Genomic DNA, 20657 nt, shown 5'->3' on the forward strand with positions numbered 1-20657 from the left:
TAAACTCTACTAAAATCATTAAGTCTATTATATTGTTCTAACTGAACAATTATTTAGTAGCTAAAAATTCTAAAACATATAGTTAACGTCTGCAGTATCACGAGGGAATAGTTGATACACGTTTACTGATAGACTATTGTGTTAGTCTGGACAACAGATCTTAAGAAATTGCATGGAATTGCATGGAGCTTATGTAATTGATCACTTTGAGTTAATTGCCTGAGAAGTAAGGCGTTACTAAAGTAGAAAGTCCACCTTGTGATCAAGTCTGCTATATGATGGCAAATATGACCTCAGGAAGGTAGGTCAGGAGAAATAGACAAGAAATCAGTGTGGTTTATCTAAATAATAATTAAGAAGTGTATAACTTAAAGTGACTCTTTTAAAACAGCCAAGAGTATTTAAGTGCTACTATCCTTCTCAGTGCCTTAGGATAATTCCATGTGACAACAAAAGTAAGTGGTAGAATATTGTTCAGCTTGTTTCATGACACCCAACAAGATCTACTAGCAGAGTCTTCAGATTTTTTTTTTTTTGGGGTCTGTATCAGACATGCTGCATTAACTTAGCAAAAGCCCTAAGTAATATGCAGGCATAAAATTTAGACTGTAAATAAGAAAGTAGTCGAAGACGTAATTTAACCAGACAGTAGTTACCTATGTTATATAAGATATGAAGATATATTTTGGAAGTTAGAACTGAAAATACAGAGGAAAATAGGAAAATCTTGCCAGACATAACAGCTTGTTCTAGATGTTTCTCCTTCACATTCAAAAGAAAAAAACCCTCTCATTTTATTCCCTACTGTCAAGTCTAATCCACTTCTATTCCTGAGTCAGTTATGCCCCATGTAATTCATTAAAAAATGTTTGTGTAAGTGCTGGTGTTGCTTAATTTTGAAAACAGCTTATAGAAATGTAGATTTGCGTACTCAGGAGAAGAATTTCTGTTTATTCAATGAAATTGCTATAATTAATATTTCAGGAGTAATGAATTTTAATTGTAGCTAGTATTTATGTACAACTTAATCTTACTTCCACAATCCCCTTCTCCCCTGGAAAATTAGAAGTCATCTGGAGTAATTGCCTCAAGAGTGTAACTGAAAATTTGCTCTTAAATAACACTGTTCTTCTCTGAAACAAGTTCTGTCTTGCAAATCTTAGGGGAAAATGCTGTATATGCTCATCTGTTAGTCAGCTGCAAGTCTTTCTGTAATGCTAATAAGACTCTGCTCTGACATTTGCTATGCACATAGCTAAGTGTTCAGATTTTAGTTGACTCATAGTTTGGTAGTTAACAAGGAAGAATATGATGAGTACTGGAGTTAGTAGTAATAAAAGTATTTCATTAGTTAGTTTTCTATAGTTTCCAAGAAAATTCCTTTTCATATTCACTTCTGGGTTCTACATAGTGTTGAAAACTGGTAAAGAAATTAGCAGATTTCATATCAACATACAAGTTTGCAACATGATAAAATGCTGCTTTTTTTTTTTTTTTTGCATAGTTTCTATTCATTGAACTTATTGAATCTAAATAGTAAATTATTAGTCTGGAAATACAAAGAATTTTGGAAAGCACCAGTGAAATTGGTGAGTAATTAGTTGTGGTGGTATCCTTTTATCCTACATGCAAGAGGTAGTATATGGTGGAATGAACGCTATGAGGAGTGTAATATTGAGGAAAAGTTTCTGCATGGGTAAGTTGAGTCTGAAAGTTCCTAACAAATGCATTTTCAGTGCCTCTCTGAAGAACTCAAAGATGGATTCAGGGATTTTGAGGTAAAAATTATATGGTTCTCTCAAAGGAACTGCTGGAACAATGAATGACAATGGTTCCTCCCCCCCCCTCCCCCCCCACTATCTAAAAATAAATAGGAATGATGACCTGAAATGGAAAAGAAAGGATTATGAGAATATTAATAAGGAGCAGCTGTGGGCCTCAGGTTGTTGTGAAGTTAACAAATATAGAAAATATAAGCAAAAAGCAGCTGAAAGGCTGAGGCTATGAGAGGGAGAGCAAGCTATAAAGAACTTGAGTGGGAAGGGAAATAAATGATTACAAAGGGATGTGGATACTGGCACTGGAGAGCAGCTGGAGCACCCAAAGGATGTAGCCAGAGGATGCTGCAGGGCTAGCAGCAGGGGAAGCCCAAGTGTACTGAAAACACAAGGAGCCAATCTGTGACCAGTCTGGGACATGTCTATTTGCAGAATAAACTATTTCCCATTCTTCCACTTGCTTGCAGACATTTGTTTTGTGCTCTTTGTCCTGTCACACAGCCATTAAAATTTTGCTTACCCTTTTGTTTACAGATAAATGACTATATTTTTTTTAAGGTAAACAGCTGTTATGCAAGTCTTTGCGAATGATTTGCATCACTGAATACAGTGTCAGTGATCAGAGAGAAATGGCCTGAACCTCTACATTGCTTTAGTTGGCACTTTTAGTATTTTTAGCTATTTGTGAATATTAATATGCAATAATTGTGTTTCCAGAGTTAATACAGATACTTTTGTGACAAGAGAACTTATTTATAATGCTTCATAGATTAATTCAATATATTTGATATTTTCATTAGTGTCTTTAGACGTAACTTATAGGCAGTAAATTATTAAATCTGGAATAATACAGTGGCAGAATAATAAGATATACTGCTAGATAGCTTGCCTTTTGGATTAAGATATCATTTTCTGTGTGCTGCATCTACAAGAACAGAAACCAGTATGTGTCTGGTTTATGCTATTTCCCAAAGCAGAAGAAGCATAGAAGTTTTATCAAACCATTATTTAAAAACAAACTAAAAAACTTATTACGGGGGACTAGTAAATAATAAAAAAAGACACAATGGTAATGTTCTTAAATTTGGGAAATGCGTCGTCTTGAATCAAATCAATGTATTGAACAGGTCAAAGTGAATATATAAATCATTAAAAATATGGAGGGCTAGTTCTTAAAACCATTTTTAATTACAAAGAGTACTTAGAGAAGAAAAAATGAAAAAAAAAAACCAAAAGTTTTCTTAATATACAACACTTTATTCATAGTCATTTAATAACATTCAGACAGAAAGTAGCCTCACAGCTTTGTACAAAATTATTCCTTTTTAAGATATCATAAAGACGGTGGTTGGAAGGTCTATGAAATGTCAAAACCACTACTATTATTTTCTTGGAAGATTTTATTGATTGAGTGTAGAAATGTTCTTTTGTACTTGTAGCTTCTTTGTGACATTTAAGAGGAAGCTAACAATTTTTTTCCATTATTATTCAAATGATAATACCATTTCCATGTCAATCTGTGAGCACAATCTATGAAGTTGCAAAAGGTAAAAGTTAGAAGAAAGTTTTCTAAAGATACTGTCGTGTTATTCTATAGTCTGACAATGATATGAATGTATTACTACTATTGTTCCTTTACAGTAAAAGCAGTTTTTATTTAAATCAGGCTTTATACCATTCAGTCCTCCCTAGAGCATTTCTTTAGACTGTCTTAAAGGGCATATTTTGGAGATGACCACAAATTAAAGACTGTAGGGCTGGAGTGATGTAAGCAGTACAAAATTACCCATAAATATGTTAGAGCTCAGTGCAGATGTGCGTCAAGATAATTAGCTTCTTTCATTTACACTGAGTTTCTACGTAAATATTTGCTTGTTTTCTAGGTCTTGATTTTTATTGTTAACTTTTAGAAAAACTGCTATTTTTCTTTCACTTGAATGTTTTAACTTTTGGAGGGTGATAAGATTTGGAGACTAGGTATTTCTTTTCAACACAGTAGTTTTTTGGCATGAGTCATGATTAACTCAACTAATTCAGGAATCTTAAATTCCTTAGATGTTGAACCCGAAATAAAAATCACAGCCATCTGGGAGAAGCTTTTTAGCATAGATTTGAAGAACTTAAATTAACTTTTAATTTTCCCAGAAATTTATAAGATTAAGATCAAAAACAAGTTGTACAATAGCTGAACAATTTTCTTTACTAATTGTATTAGTAGTTGTTAAACACTCAGGATGTGTTTGAAATTCTTGTATCTTGGGTTTAAGCTAATGTGACTTGGAGGTTTAAATCATGGCAGTAAATAAGCCTATTTTGTCTGATTACCCAAGGAATTGTTCTAATTATTAAGCTGTCAAGTACTCTGAACATGACCTATCCCGTCTTTTTTTTTCCTCCTCAATCCTATTGTAGCCTTCATTAAATTTCTTAAAAATCAGAGAGATGTGAAGAAAGAAGATATTCTGTGCTGGTGTGTTGAGCTTCTCACAGAAGTGTAGACTCTAGAACTTTCCAATTTTGACTTGAGACCTGTGTGCCTCAGCCAGTAATAGATTTGTTGAAGAGAAAGATAAACGTATAAACGTACTCTCAAATGACAAAAAAAAAAAAAAAAGAGAAAAAAAAAAACTTGTTTCTTGAAAGAGAAATAATTTCAATGAAATATTTTTTTTCCAGTTGTACTAATTGTGTAGAAAGGGTTCTGTGATCCAGGAAGAATTCTACTGCTACAAAGAAAGTTGCAGATTTACCTTTCTAAACAATATTATCATAAAAAGCTTTTGGGGAGAAAGGCTAGAAATGCTACTGTCATACTAAACACGGTGTGTTAATAGGACCTGGGAAGAAACCAAACACCTGTAGGAAGTGGATGAGTTCTCAGATCTGTGCTGCAGCAGTGGAAACATTCTTCTCTGACTAGGAATATTTTACCTATTGAAAATACTTGAAAGGGAGAAATCTCTGCTCTTTGGGCTGTGTCATAGCTCAGTTCACTCACAATCATTGGCAGCAAACACCTCTTATGCTCTCACTCCTCCTGTGTTTATGGTATTCAGGGCCTGATTGTATACTGTAATTTTTCCTTTCTCAAAGCACATAGCATTTTTCTCACTGCAATAGGGAGATTCTTTGTTAGATTCTGACAAGAAATAATCCTTATGTATGTTCTCTGACTTGGTAGTAATCTTGCATGCCCTATATCCTTCTGTTCTTGGAGACTGAGCTTAAACTCCCTCTGAAGACCTTACTACTAATACACCAGTCCACCATCAGTCTCCCAGGCTTTCTGCTCTTGTAACTAAACCTATTTAGCTCTTTACTTTGTCTTTCCACACGCGATTTCTCATAGACTTCCGCAGCTTGTTGGTTTTGCAGCCTTCGTTTATACTATGAGGTTGTGTAGCGATATTGCTCTCAAAGGTGTCATATTTCTCTTCATGCTACTGTGAGATAATATATTCATATTACCTTAGGCAAGTACAGTCTTTCCCAATATTTCAAGAAGAAACATTTCCTTAAAATGTGATAAAGAGAGTTTCCTATCATGTGACAGCAGCTATTAAAGAAAATTCTGTTACATAACATGTACCACCTTTTGATTTAGATCAGCTGGGCACCATCATGATATTGCTCTGACAACCCCATAAAACCTTGGTCAAGATCAGGTGATGCATAGCCCTAATCTGATATCTGATGATAAAATCTTCCACTTGGGAGAGGCCGGATTATAATAGTTCTGTCATCTACATTAGCTTTTACTAGGTAAGAAATGACACTTTTTACTCCTATTTAAAATTGGAGACTTTAAGTCATTAATAAACACATTAATTAACAAAAGTTTAGAAGGTCTCTTATGATGACACTTAAAGGGAAATATATTTGGCTTCTGTTTTTCTCATCTCAAAACTCGATCTAAATGCTTTCTTACATCAAGATTAGAACCATTGACAAGGAGTTAAAGCACATTATCTTTGTATTCACACCTACTTCCCCTCCCACACCCAGTGCTAATGACAAGTTACGGATATAAACAAGATGAGTGGGACAGACAGCCTACCAAACAGTCAGAGAAAGCTCTGTTGTGTTGCAAATGATATACGTGTAGTTTCTAGTATCGTTCATCCAACTACACATTACAGGGACAACTACAGAATAAATATTCCAGTCATTTCATGAGAGATAAGAGATTTTTGTTTTCCTGCACTTCTCATGCATGAGACACCACTACCAGGATGCTAAATGATTTAAACATGAGTGCAGTTATGCAGTATGCTTTTTCATAGTGCACAACTATTGTTTTAGATAGAAAGTAAGGTTTTATCTGTTGGTGCCTAAATGGACACCAACCAGCTTCAACTAATTGCCAACTCCTATGTGGATAGATTAGGTTTTGACCTTTTCCCAACCAGTTGTAAACAGTTTCAATATTCAGATAGTATCTGACATACTTCTTTAATTACATTAGAGGCTGTAGTTAATCAGAGTTGCAGTGTTATAGCAATTCACATTTATATCTTTTGAGTAGTGCCATTTGGATAGGAGAACATACACAATGGATTTTTCATTTTTTGTTTTTAATATTTATTAGCACGCTTACTGTGAACTTAGTCATCATCATACTAAAAAGATCAACTGCCAAACAAAAATAGCTACGTGGCTGTAGCTTACTGCTGTAATCAGAATATTCCTCCTTAAAACTATGCAAAAGAACTGTTTTGAGGATTTGTTTTCTATTTTTTTCTCCTATTTATCTCTAGCAGTCTCACATGAGTTCTGCCACTCCAAGGAGAAGATATCCAGATAAATACTTTGTATTTATTTTGTACTTTTTTTTCTTTGTTTTTATGTTTGTGATGATGTGCGTAATCAAACTCTAAAAGCCGGTTAGGTTATAAAGCAGGCATATTTATTTGGCCGGCCGGGTGCAAGGGGGATCACTCCACCAAACTTGCACGCAAGCCAGAAAAAGCACTACCAATTTATAAGCCAAAGCCTTACATATTCAGCAAAATTCTTGGATCTCATTTACATACTACCCCTCCCCCAGACAGCGCATGCACTGTCTGTAGTAGGGGTCTCCCTCTGGTGGTCGTGGGGATGAAGTCAGAAGTCTTCCTCGGTCTGACCTCTTTACCGTGTTTGAAACCGGTCACAGTCATTTATTTTGTACTGTTCCTTTCTCTATGTTTTTTGTATTATTCCTTTCTTTATGTTTGCACAGCTGACCATGAAATGTTGAGATGTCGTTCTCCTTCCCTAGTTTTCAAAGCTAGCTTATTTACCCTTATATGTTCAAACCCTAGACCCACCTGAGCTCCTGATCTCAGTGGAGCGTTGTTAACAAAAGCTCTGTCGCCATTAGAGACTTTTCTTTTTTAAAATTCCTTGTGGTAATTCCAAAGGTACCAATTGCTGCTCAGTTAAAGGATACATGATGTTATTTTTCCCCGGTAATCATTACTTTTTATAGTTGTCAAATTCAACTTTGGTCTCCTTTCTACATGATGTACTACTCTGCTACTTCGGGTTGTTCTACTGATGAAGCTTCATGAAAAATATCCTTGAAACAAAGATGATAAAATTTTCAATGTATTGAATCAGTTGTGAATTTCAAAGTTCAGTGATTATTTAGAAGTACATGCTGGTTATTTGCCTATTTTCTGAAATGCCAAGAATTTTTTCACTTATTTTAGTAAAACAGTACCAATTTCTACTCAGCTGGTCAGGAGGGTGACATGAAACCCTGAGTTAAAGCATTTCTAGTTTCTACTACAAAGGCAATTAAGGTGGCTTTTTTTTTCCTCTCTCCTTAAAACATTTACACGTTCTCCTTATTTTCAGCAGTAATTTCTTTCTAGAATAAAGGAAACTATCTCTCCATTTAAACCGGTAGAGATTCTCCCAGGTTTAAAAAGGCGTTAATATTAGCCATCTAACACATTGTTGCTACTTTGAGCTTTCAAGATCTTTGTTCACCAAAACCGGTAAGCAGCTCCCTACTTTCTACATGGTGAAATAGCTTTGAGATTAGTGGCTAATGTCTCTTTGCTTCAGTGATGAGATAGCTTTTGCTTTCCCTTTCCTCTTCGCATGCAGACTTCCTTAATGTTTTTTTGCATCTTTCTTTTAGAAGTTTGGTTTTTTTTTTGTGGTGTAACTTTTCTATATCTCTGTATTAGCGCTTTTTTTTTTTTTGGTATTTTTTTCAGTAACTGCATTCACACAGGAGATCCTGCATTTTAGCTTATTTGATATTATTACAGACTTGTTATGATATGATGAGATTGTATGGAGGAAAAAAAACCAAAACATTCTGATCAAAGCATGGAAAAGATTAATACCCTTATTTAGAAAGAGCTGTAAACACTAACACTGTATCTTATTCCATAAAAATGCTCGCCTTTCTGACTCTAGACACTCAATTGTAACGGCAGCAGTCCTCTCTAGACAAGAACAAATGTGAATATTTCCCATATCTGAAGTATTTTGTTTATTGAACCCAATAATTGAGCCTCAGTTTGCCATTAATGACAATTAAGAAATTATCTTGGGTATCCTAGCTATTCATGATTGGAAAAGCTTTCTGCTGTTGTTTAAAGTAAAAGTAAAGTTAAAAGAAAATCTAAACTCCTTTAAGAAAGTTTTTTTTGTACACTTTTTTTCTTGTTTAATCCATAATTTTTTAAGGTTCACTGCTGGGAATATCATGCTGACTTGGGCATTTGTGTGTTGGTAATTAAGCAATATTTATTGAACATTTTTAAACTTCAAATACAAAATTCTTAATTTATCTTAAAGCTATAACTTGAGATCCTTGTCATGTAATATTTAATGTTTACCATAGTATAAAAGATCGTTGTCTGAGCCCTGAAAATGATGACTTCCAGCTAATTATGCAGATCATAGCTCGAAGTTACAACAGTCCCAAACAATTAAAGGAATTTAAGGGGTGAAAATATAGCTTTACAGGTCAATAATACTCATAATGGTGCTTAGCTCTACTTGACAAAATTTTCATGCTTTCTGTAAAGCTGTAAGATAAAAAACAAACAAAACAAACAAACAAACAAAAAACCCCTCCATTAGTCTTCAGAAATCTGATCTGCAGTACTTAATAATTAACAATTAATTTTGGAGTATATGGTACTCATCTGAGGAGGAGACTGCAAGAGTAACTTCAAAGATTACCTTTACTTTTAACCAAACTTTAAGTGTAGCATTAACATGACTAACAGTTTGCTTTTCATTTTGTTTTTCAAATGTTCCTCTGAAAGTTCAGGCGTTTTTAGTTTTAAGACTGTTCACAAGAACTCTCTCTCCTCTTCTCATATTAAGATAGTTGATTTTTTTGCAATCTCATCACTCCTCTTGATGCTGGAGTCTCTAAAACTATTAAAGCCTGTTTGGGAAATGCAACCTGATAGTTCCTTCTAAACCTAGTGCCACCAACACTTATAAACAAGGCTCCAGGGATTGCTATTAGTAGAGGCTTTTCTTTTCAGGCTTTAAAACGAAGTGTCAACTTCAGTGCTTAGGGTTTCAAATTCTTGCTGCCGTGGAGGAGGAGAAAAAAACAAAAACAACAACCTGAATCTCAAAAAGCTTCTGGATATGTCATTTGAGGAAGAAATTCAACTTCCTTATTCAAAGCACACTTTTTTTTTTTTTACACAAAATGATGTAAATGTAAATAAAAACAAATAAAAGTAACATTACCTCCAGATTCTTGAAAATGCATTTGTGGTAGAATAACTCAATTTTGGATTTATGCTAATTACCTTTATCTGAGGAAAAAAAAACAAACTCAGTATCTTGAAATCTTTTAGAAGCTTTCTTATGATTGCTTATTTCTCACTTGTAAACCTGCAGCAAAATGTCTGTACTTCATCCTTGTACTCAGTACAATCTGTAATATTTTGTTTTTAATGAAATATGTTATGTTTTTTTCTTTCACTTTTTTTTTAATAAACAATGATTTCCTTTCTGATGTCCATTCTTTGCTCTTGCTTTTGGCAAAGTCAGATTCCTTCACTAAATCATCTTCCTCTTATTTGACAGTCAACAATGACAACTGAACCTATTTGGTTAATCCCCTATAGTTCAGTTGTAGATAAAATGTCCTGGGGCAGCAGGAAGGGGAATGAGAATTTGACTTTGCTTGTCTGGTATCACAGAAGAGTTGTAATAAGGAACTAGAACCATATGTGTACAAAAGCACTTGCTGGAAAGAAGTCATTTCTTATCTATGTATGCCACATAAACTATGTACAGACTGTCTCTTAGGGAAAGAGATGTTCTTAGGTCCAGATTCTAAAGTAAACCCTTTATGTCTTATGCTTCTTATCTGACAAGTGAAGGTTAATCTACACTGTTATCTATTACATAAAAGTGACATTTCAAAAAATTGAAAATGTTATAATTAAACTCATGAAAACTTAAAATGCTACAGTTTGTAAGATGTACTTTGCAAGAAAATGAGACTTTTTCCTTATCTCCTTCTATTACTGGAAAGTGGGAATGGAGGTTGTGCAGCAACATTCTTCTAATGTCAGGCTCTGTCTTCCAAAGCCCAGTATGGGGGGGAATATAAGTTTTCTCCTTTTCATTGTGCTTACTTATCTCAAGTCTTTCTGAAGTTTGAAAGAATGTCTACTAGAGAAATAATGTTTTCAGTGTTGCTTTTGCTCTGTAATTGAGAATTTGCCTAAAGTCTTAAGAGAATTTTTAATAATAGTTCATTGATATTGCTGAAAAAAGAAATAAAACTCCTTCATTTGAGAGTTAAGTTAGCACTTCAAGTTATCTAGAGACAAATATCTATTAATTTTCTAAGTTGATAATTTTTTTTTTTTTAATGTTCAAGTCAAATGTGAAAGATTTCTTGTGCTACATCGCCATAGATTAGTTAGGCCTTTACAACTTTTGGTTTAATAAATGGTTGTTTTAGTTGTTGAGGTTGCGGCCATTGTCAGATAAATCAGACACTAGTTATTTTGTGCTTCTTTTTCATACACCTAAGTGTTTGCATGTATATATGCATTTGTATATACTTATTTCCAAATTGCAGTGATCTAGAAAATGTTCCATCGGGATTTGTTGTGGACTGTGAATTAGTTTAACAAAGACACTTCAAATCTGTGTGGAATTATGACCTAGTGTGTGTCATAAATACAAACTCAATGTAAAATGTATGCTTTTAAAACAAAACAAAAAAACCTTCTGTTGAAGTTATACCACTCTGTAAAATGGATATTCATATGATTTTTAGCAGCAATAGAAAAAAATGAAAAAAACATTTCAAATGATTGTAAAAAGCTATAACCTTTCCACAAAGCAATCCATAACTATCATCATCCAGAGCTGAGTATACTAAGGGAATCTGAAGGAGAAAAAAAAATCAATGCTGTTGTTCTCGGAATTAACACAAAATCTGTGTTCAGAATATAAATAGTAGAACGAAGAATAGGTGAATGGAAATGTAATCAGAAAAATTTCTTCAATCAGAGGCTTTTCTTCTATTTCTTTTATCACCTGAGATAAGTCATTCTGATTCCAATGCTATGTTCTATGGAAAAATAATTTCCCTTTCAATAAATGAATTTCCCTTTAGGTTCATGGATTTAAAACTTTTCTGGGGTTTATTTAGCAGTTCTTATCTTTTCTAATTTGTTTTGAACGTGATAATAGGCTGCAAGTGGTTGTGGTGAGTCAGAAGGCCAAATGACACTGCCTTTCTTAGGGAGAAGGTATTTATGCAAGAGGATTTATAATACAAAAGTGCTGATATATAGTAAGTCATGAGCTGTTCAGAGTAATCCTTCATAGCATACTTTCAACCATCTCTTTCTCTCTGATGATAACAAATTAGCATCATGGCCATTATGCTTTCTGAGGACTTCAGTAGACTTTAGGTGATTTCTGTGGATCTCAAGAACTGTAGTGAGCAAAACTTATGCTGCTTGTCCATTTCTTTGAGTGAGGAGACTGATATTTCAGGAGGAAAATCTGTTGAATTTCACAGGTGGTTAAATCATGAAGTAGAAATAATGACATTTAACTTTATATTTTCACTTTTCATTTTCTGGTTCAAATTCCCTTTCAAGTGTGAGGATGAACTTTTTTTGAGAAACAAATGCATTGACAGATTGTGCACTCTGTGATCTTGTACAGTCATATATACTTTTGCCAGTTAGCGCAAGCAGAACAATAACAGCTAATGTATTACGGGCTTGAGTATCATGGAATGCTAAGTAGCAGATACAGCACTTGTTTGTTTTTTTTTTTTCTTTAGATATTTGTTTCAAACAAATAGAATAAATATGTACATGTTTCATTTTAGAAAATTACTTCAATCAAGTAATAAGAAAAACTTATGCAAGTATTTAAATTCTTGCTATTGGGATAAAAATAATAATAATAATAATTATTTTTTACTATCATAGCAAAATTAGAGGTTTTAGGAAATTCTGAATGTTTTATGCTATACTTCAATCATACAACACCTGCATTCCTTGTGTTCTTTGCATGGAATATTAATATAGGAGAAACACTCATCTTTATTCTCCTGTTACTGACCAGTGTGAATAATTTAACCCAGTTAAATTTGAGTTAGCTGAGTACCTAAATGCGCTTTTACCTGCAACTATTTGTAGGAAGGGGGAAGAGATATCTGTTGCTAGCTGTAACTACTATTGCTGCTAGTTACACTAATATCACTGTGTTGGTTTAACAGAATTGCATATTATTAAAAGCATGGCATCTGGCTAATGCTAAAAATGAGTATTTTATGAAATAATGTTTTCACTGGATAAGTATTTTCAAGGTTAACATTGGTAGATGCTGGTTTCTAGCTGTACTTCCCTGTTTGGGCTCAGGGTGAGTTACAGTGATGTCCACAGTTGCCTCTTCAGCTGATTTTATTCCCCTGCTGTATTTGCCACTGTAGACTAGCTAGTTGGTTTGAGAAAATGCATGTCCTCTTCATAAAACAGCATGATATCTATAAATGACCCTTCATCAGTAAGATCTATCTTACAAGAGTGAAAACATCATGAAAATACTTAGTGTATTTTTTTTCTGTACATCCACTCACCATCAGAACCCTCATTTTCTGCCAAAAATAGTAAGGTGAAGATCTCTATAGGAAAGCGCAAATTGGTTTATATCTCAGCCTTTATGTTAGAATTAATTCTATTTGTTATATTAACTTCCCATAGGTGCCTCTATCAGTTTTTCCCTCAAGCTTCATTTCAGAATAGTGACTACAAGCCATTTAATATAAAGAAGGACCTAGTAATAAAAGTCATCAAGTAAAATTCAACATTTTCTTTTCTTTTTTTTCCCCAAATATAATGTCAAAAATATTTGCAAATAATATATAAGGGCTGCTCTGAAAGCAATGCCTCCTATTTCATGATGATGGCCCATGATGGTAGAGGCAGATGATGGTGGTATGGCAGTAGAGATTGAACCTTTCCAACAATATTCCTTTACATTTTGTTGCTGTGTAACAGATGCCAGCAGAGGGGCAGTCTGACCGAGTCGTGTCTGACATGGGAGTGCGTATAAAGCAAAGGGGTGTCATTGAATTCTCCATGCAGGAAAAAACAGAAAAAAATTGCGCCCAGTGACACCCATTCATACTTGCTAAATATTTACAGAGAACAATCAGTGGTTGTGAGCACAGTGAGGCGGTGGGTGTGTGATGCGTTTCAATGGGGCAGCAATGGTATGAAAGACAAGCCATGTTCCAGATGACCATGCACAGCTTTCATGCGATGAAATGAAGAACATCTCGATCAGCTCATCCACATGAATCTATTAACAGTGGTGACTACATTAAAAAACAGTGTTTTGTAGCTGAGGATTTGCTTTACCGAATAGTATTATTGTCACCTTTTATCTCTTATAGTTTCCATGGAAATAAATAGGAGGGATTACTTTTGGAGCAACTTGTGTGTATAACAGCTGTATGTGCGATAAGAAAGTCAGTGCAAGCCTTTGCATGTTGATTTATTTATAAGATTTGAAATGTACCCATTTTGGCAGTCTGGAATCTAGGAAGATACCTTTCTTTAAATGCATCTATTCTGAACTACGTATGTTGGCATTAAGGAGAGGAAAACAAAATCTGTCTATATACGCACCATCTGTACTTTGTTAAGATGTCTACTCTGCAGTTGCATTTGGCAATAGTAATCATTTTATTAAAAATTATAATAAAAGTTAAGTTTGTTTCTGTAGAAGATGACTTTTTGTCTTGAACTTACTACAACTGTTTTTATAGATAGAATTCAGACATAAGTGTATATAAGTGTATGTGGTTGGCTTCTGAGTGAGGGAAAGTAAATGTGAGTTCCTGCTGTTCCTGCATTTTTAGGTAGCTTTAATCACTTCGGTGATGCATCCTACATATTTCAGCAGCAGTCAGCTTTTTTTTATGAAAGCTGACTTTGACCTTATTAATTTATAATAACTGTCTATGCACAGTGGATAGTGATAATTGAGCTACTTCAGGGGTGCCATGGTTACTGGTCAAACTTGAATGATTTAAACGATCTTTCTCAATTCATCAGGACTACTCTGTAACCAAGTTTTCCCTCTTTACCATAATTGAGGAGAATTTCATAGTTGGAGAAATAAAAACAAGCACTAGACCAAATGTAATATAGAGAAGGAAGGCAAAGTGACAGGATAGGTGAGGTTTCCTCTTCTCCAGTCTGAACAAACCAAGGGATTAATGTTGAAGAGCACTGATCCCAAGAAAGAACCCTGGGGTATACCACTTGTAACCATCCTGCAAGCAGACTTAAATCCATTGACTTTTACTGTTGAATGTAATGTACTGTTGTATGCAATCTATTTTGTTTAGACAACTAAATAGCAGTTGAATATTCATACTTCTATTAAGGTTGACTCATGATGAGAACACAGTCGGAGTTATTCTTACCATTTTCAATTGCTGTCATCATAGACCTAAAGAAGGAAAGCTTAAACATAGTTAAAATGGGATTATAACTCCCTAGCTTTGAAATTTGGCAGTTTGGGTAAGGCCAGTAACCTGTAAATTGTTTAGAAATTTACATAAAAGGGATTGTAATTACAATATAATTTAATTTTCATAAAATCAGGGTAATAGCTTTCCAGGAAGTTTTAAACTTAGAATAATTTTTCTTCCGGGGGGGGGGGGGGGGGGGGGGAAGATACCCCAGAATTTATGTTATTTGGCAAAGAAATGAAAAGAAGGTGTATCTGAAGTTGCTTTTTACAAAACACATGCAATGTTGATTTATTAAAAAAATAAAATAAATGTAAAAATAACAACATTAATTTTAAAAATGGGCTATGACATAGAAAGACTGAAACATAGAAAGTATGACAGAAGTTGTGCAAGTTCTAAACTGTTTAATGTAGACCAGATTACCACAAGCAATCTTCCTCTTCCAGGCAAACACTACATCCACCAATCAGAGGCCATTTTGTTGTATCATATAAAGTTGTCAAGAATTCTTTCTCACCTACAGAAAGTTTTCAAAATGGAAGCCTCATTGATTTTTATTTTTCTTCTTTGAGGATGGGGTCCTCTAAAGGATCTGATTGATTGATTGATTTCCCTTAAAACTGAGGATTATGAAGCCTAGGTACACTCCTAGGTAAAGCCTGAAATCAAACATTTGAAGAACTTTAAGCACACCTGCTATTATCACTTATTTAAGAAAAATGATGTAGGCTGATATTAGCAACCACAAGTGGCTGTAAGCTCAGTCATACTAGCAGCAGTCAAGATTCTGAGCACCTGCTCATTTCTGCAAGCAGCTGGCTTGATAGACTTGGCAGCAGTGGATAGGCCATTATTTAAGGGATATATGTTGATAATAGGTTTTGTGGACAAAAGGATATAGCTACTTGTTTCTGATTATTCCCACGAGAGAAGTGGGAGTTACTGCCACTTTTCTGACCATTTATACCAGTTATTTCTGCATGAGAGTAGTCCCATGAAAATGATGACAACAGTGACAAATGACAAAGGATGAGTTGCATATCTTTCTAAAACCTTCAGTAAAAGTAACGTGTCGAATGTCCCCAGATGACTTCATGTTGTAGGCACATGCATGTAATTAAGACATCATAGATACGCTAAAATTCTCTGGGGAGGACTGTGGAATGCCAGGCTTAGTATTGCTGCAGTTTTTTAAGGTATGAACATAGGTCATTATTTCCTCTGGTATCTGTAATTGTTCTATCAGTGATGAAAGATTGAAGAAAGAATAACTCTGGGAATATTTTCCTTCTGTATTTTAGAAATCTTGGTCTATTTTCTTCTGTTGGAAGAAGTGGGAGGGCCACTTCTATGAACATAATAAAAATAAACCACCACCAACAAAAAACAAACACACGCACACACCAATAAGTAAGAGGAATAAAAGCAATTGTGTATGTGCTCTTAAAATGCAGACTGCAGTCTGTATTGTTCTGCAACTGTGATTCATTGTAATCAATAACAGGATACATGTTTTCCATAAATCCATCAATTCCATTAATTGTAAGGTAGTCAAACTGTGTCTGGCTTCTGCCACTATCAAATAATATTTTTGTAACATCCTGTATGGTTAAATTCCACAGATTGATACTGTATATTTATCTCAGACTCTGGACGAATGGATTCTATTTCACTTGCAGTGGGAATTACAAGTTTTTCAACCATGTCTTTGTCTTAGCACAGCTAAAAAGTATCTGTGCATTGTAATATGCTTTATCAGTTTAGTAGTAATAGTTAAGCAATTAATATGGTTATTTCTAAGTAATAATTTGAATGTAAAAAGCTTTTCTCACTCTTGCTTAGGATTAGCTTTTTCACACTCTGATATTGTGCTCCTTTGCTCTGCATGTCCATTTTCTTATTTCACCATTTCTATTGGAAAATCTACGTTCTCAGGAACAGAAAGATGTTTACCAATTTACCTTGTTGCATTAGAATATGTAAAGATGTGCTTTCTTCCTGTTTCCACTGTTGATAATTTTCAGTGATTCTGTTAGTACAGTCTTCCTCCTTTCATTAAAATATAGAAACTCAAAGTCATCCAGGTTCTTTACATTTCCTCTTGCACAAGCAATTGTGAAACACTTCATCTTTGCCTTTTTTTTTTTCCTGCTAGGATTCATTTATCACACTAAAAAGATATTCCTACTTTGCTATGAGTCATGAGGAGTTCAGCTGCAGTCTTTGCCCTCTGTTGGGGAAATGAGTAACCTGGCTAGGAATAGCACATATGTGTGGACACAGGCGAAGACTACTTTGCTTCAAGGATGCATAGTATTACTTTTGACAGATACCATTTGGGGAGCAGAATGAGAAGCCTGGCTGTGTATAGGTAATGGTGTAAAAAGTCTGTATTTATACTCTCTCTGAGATAAGCTTGGCCAGTTTAAGTTTTGCCACTCTGGTTTGTATGCCCTTGTCAAGTTCTGACAATGCACAAACTTGCAAACAGGGTGGATAATCAACAATTTTACCTACAAGGCTGGATGTGATTTTGCTCTTAAAGGGGGACGAAAAAATACTGAGATAATTAAGATGCTTAAAAATGATTACTACTCATTAAACATATCCAATTTACATAAACTCACACATAACAGTTGTAGCTGATTAACCTTATGAAGTATTTTATATAAAAAAGAAAGTGTGCATAGCAAAGCAACTGCTCAAATCACTTTCAAATGCTATGGTATTTGAAATAAGCTGCAGGTAGTGGAGCTGCTGAGTTGTAAAACTTGTGAAGTGGGTGCTAATTGCATGTTTTGGTCATGTGGGCACATGCTGCTGTTGCTAGGTTATCTCAGGATGAGAACAGATGCTGTGTCTGCTGATTGCACAGGAAAAAAAAAATGCTTTCATGTCGTATCTGATATGCTGAGACCATGACCTCACCCACATAGGCTTATTAACAGCGATGAGCAGGAGTTAAATACCTCCACCCAGTAAGCAACTTCTCTGAAATACTTTGTGCACTAGCTCTAAATGAGAAGTCCAATGATAAAGACAAAACCAGACATTTCCTGCTGAAGGACAGGCTATAACTTTTCATTGGAAATAACACCAAGACATGCTGCAATTTGGACTTCAGATATTTGTGTAGCAGTGAATCCATTCTTCAAAAAAGTGTTTGATATGTGCTGTGCTATAAATGCATGGTCTCCCTTCACTTATAGGCAATAGCCTTTTCTCATGTAGAAAGCATCTCTTATACCTAAGATGAAGGAATAACCATAACTAAAAGAGTTGGATTAATGTAATAGAAAAGTAGTAGATGGATGCTCTTAAAATTGATAGGATTTCTATATTTCTCCAGTTTTATGCCCTCGTTTATAACATACCACAGTGATAACTCATCAGTAAACTACGTGGAAAGGTGTTGCTCTTAGGCAGTGGCTTCAGCATGACCTTGACAATAAGGGTAGAACCACCAGAACAGCACGTGGTGCTCGTCTGTATATATAGCTTATCTCATGATTAGTTACCCATAATCACCTTTTGAAATGAGATTGCTGGAAATGATTTATGTGCTCTGCATCCAATATTCAACACTAGAAGTAAGTTTACTAGAAAAAACATGTTCCTTTATAAACAATCATATTCTGTCGCCAAAAACAAATGTAAACTAGCAAATTCTTTCATTGAAGAGGTTTTCATTGCAAGTTTACTTAGATTTGATGCTTTGAACAAATATCCCCCTTTAGGGAGATTTATTAGGAAAAGTGAATTATTTATGTACTGTCCTAGAATTATTTCCACACATCCATTCTTACTCCAAATGTTGTCATAATCTGAATTTGTCATTTGTTTTTCCACTCAAAAATATTGGTGTGAAGAGTTGCTATGAGTAGTATTTAAGATTATTTATTTATTTATTTATTTATATCAAAGACTGAGACATTCCAGGTTTTTTCCTCTATTTTTCTGACTTACAGTAGAAAAGGTATTTTTAATCAATTAAATTCCGGATTAGATGGATGCAGCCTATAAGTTCAGCAGCAGGAAACACTTAATTTGGTTTTCTGCTCATTTAAGGGATTCAGTGGAAATGTCTTGCAGCATAGAATAGCATAGCTGAATGCAATTCAAGAGGAGAACTTTGTTCTTTCTAAATCCTGCCTGGTCTACATAATATAAAACTTTAAGTTATGCTACTACTAGCCGTTGAGCTTACCTTGAGTGCTTGATATTGAAGATAGAACATATGAAATATCTTGTGGTGCTAGGATGGTTTGGTAGGGATTAACAAAGGAGTCCTTTGTGAATATATCATACAAGACTTTGTAGAAAACTATTTGAAAATCTTTCAAAATGTTCAACAGTTAGTACAGTTGGACACTGGATCTTACAATGGGGACATCTTGTGACATGATTTAACTTGACTTTTCCTAGTTCTGTGATTTTGATACTGCAAGGCACAAATATGCTTTTCTTCAATATGACCTTCCCAGTTAGCTTTCTGTTGTTTTTTTTTGTTTGTTTTGTTTTGTTTTACAATTTGATTACCAAACTGTCTTTGTCTCTCTGTATTTCCAAGTGGATCACATGGTGCCTATAACATTCAGTGTATTAAAAAAAGTTAGTCACTGTGGAGACTGTTGGTTGACACTTCTGCCTTTGATTTAAACAATTTAATGTCAGCAATTGTTTTTTGTAACAGTACACTTTAATCTCTCAAGCAATGTTACACGGGAACATAATATGAATGTGATTAAATCAAACTATTCTTTGCTAGAAATATTCGTACTGCTCGGCCTGGCACTTGTGCATTCTGAGCAGGTGATTATGGGTAAAGTTATTATTTACTTGCCAAATGTACCACTAAGTTGTTGTTACTGTCTGTGATACAACCTGTTGTGCAGACAACATGAAATTCCTAAAATAAATGACCCCACAGAAGCTCCCAGCAGCATCTAAGTTCCCAGGCCTGTGCAAGTGGGGGTGAGACTTGCTTTGCATATTTTTCAGGTTATAAACTAGATCTGTGCTATCCCACCACTCAGGCCTCACTCCAAACTCCATTCCTGACTTGGTGCTATCATGTCCAGCCCCTGTTTTGCTTAAATGTGCATACTTTCATAAATTATTCTGGATGTAGCAGCCACAGTGTTTTTTTTTCTTTTTAATCTTGTTTTCTTGTTGGAAATTTGGAAAGCAGTGAATAAAATCAAATAGTCACTTGTTAATGTAAAACTGAGAACATAATTTGATCTCCGAACAGTCAGTTGGAGACCAGTATTATGAGAATGTGTCTCCTAGATAATGTCCTTATGTTGCCCTGTAAGCATCATCACTGCTAGACCTTAATTAGTGACAGAATTGCCCTGAAATTAAGCTTGCAAGTTAGATGTTAGACTGTCAAAACAATGTGGATTGAGATTATGCAAATTAAAATCAATTCTGTTTAACTCAACTGCAAACCATCTGAACTTTTCTCTTAAGAAAATTTACAAATATATCATAAATATTCATCCTGAGATCCATCTGTTTCTTCACCACTACTGAAAAAACATTTATTTTCAGTTGTTTATATTCCACATGCTCCACTGATCACTAATTTTCAGGATCAATGAAGTTTTCAAAGAACGCCACTGCACTACACTAAGCTTGAATAATGCTCATAGGCAGAGCTTTCCACTGTGCCTATTGTGCCTATTTTCTCACCTATTCAAAGTAACACAATCTGAATATTTTACTAGGGACTGAATCTTGGGTAATTAATATCCTAGCATTTAAATAGTTCAACATGGATTGCTTTATTACCTTCCTTTTGATAGATACAGCTAACAGATTCTTGTAATAAGTTAGGGGTTTTTGGTGATTTTACAATTTGTTTCTTTCTGAAG

General features: G+C 34.6%; 1 protein-coding gene across 5 annotated transcripts in view; it reads left to right on the plus strand.

Annotated features, from left to right (window-relative positions):
• The window catches only part of LOC101750640 (translation initiation factor IF-2-like), a 255334-nt gene that overhangs the window by 165866 nt on the left and 68811 nt on the right, over positions 1-20657 (plus strand). The window contains exon 1 of one of the 5 annotated variants that reach the window (XR_006939153.1): positions 7339-7762. The exons of 2 other annotated variants lie outside the window; for them this stretch is intronic. The gene's annotated coding sequence lies outside the window, so the exon portion shown is untranslated. Of the gene's footprint in view, positions 1-7338; positions 7763-20657 lie in introns of those variants that run through there. 2 more of the 5 variants (XR_006939151.1, XR_006939152.1) reach the window with 2 other exon arrangements.

Source organism: Gallus gallus, chromosome 4, assembly GCF_016699485.2.
Source record: "Gallus gallus isolate bGalGal1 chromosome 4, bGalGal1.mat.broiler.GRCg7b, whole genome shotgun sequence".
In the NCBI taxonomy this organism is placed as follows: domain Eukaryota; kingdom Metazoa; phylum Chordata; class Aves; order Galliformes; family Phasianidae; genus Gallus; species Gallus gallus.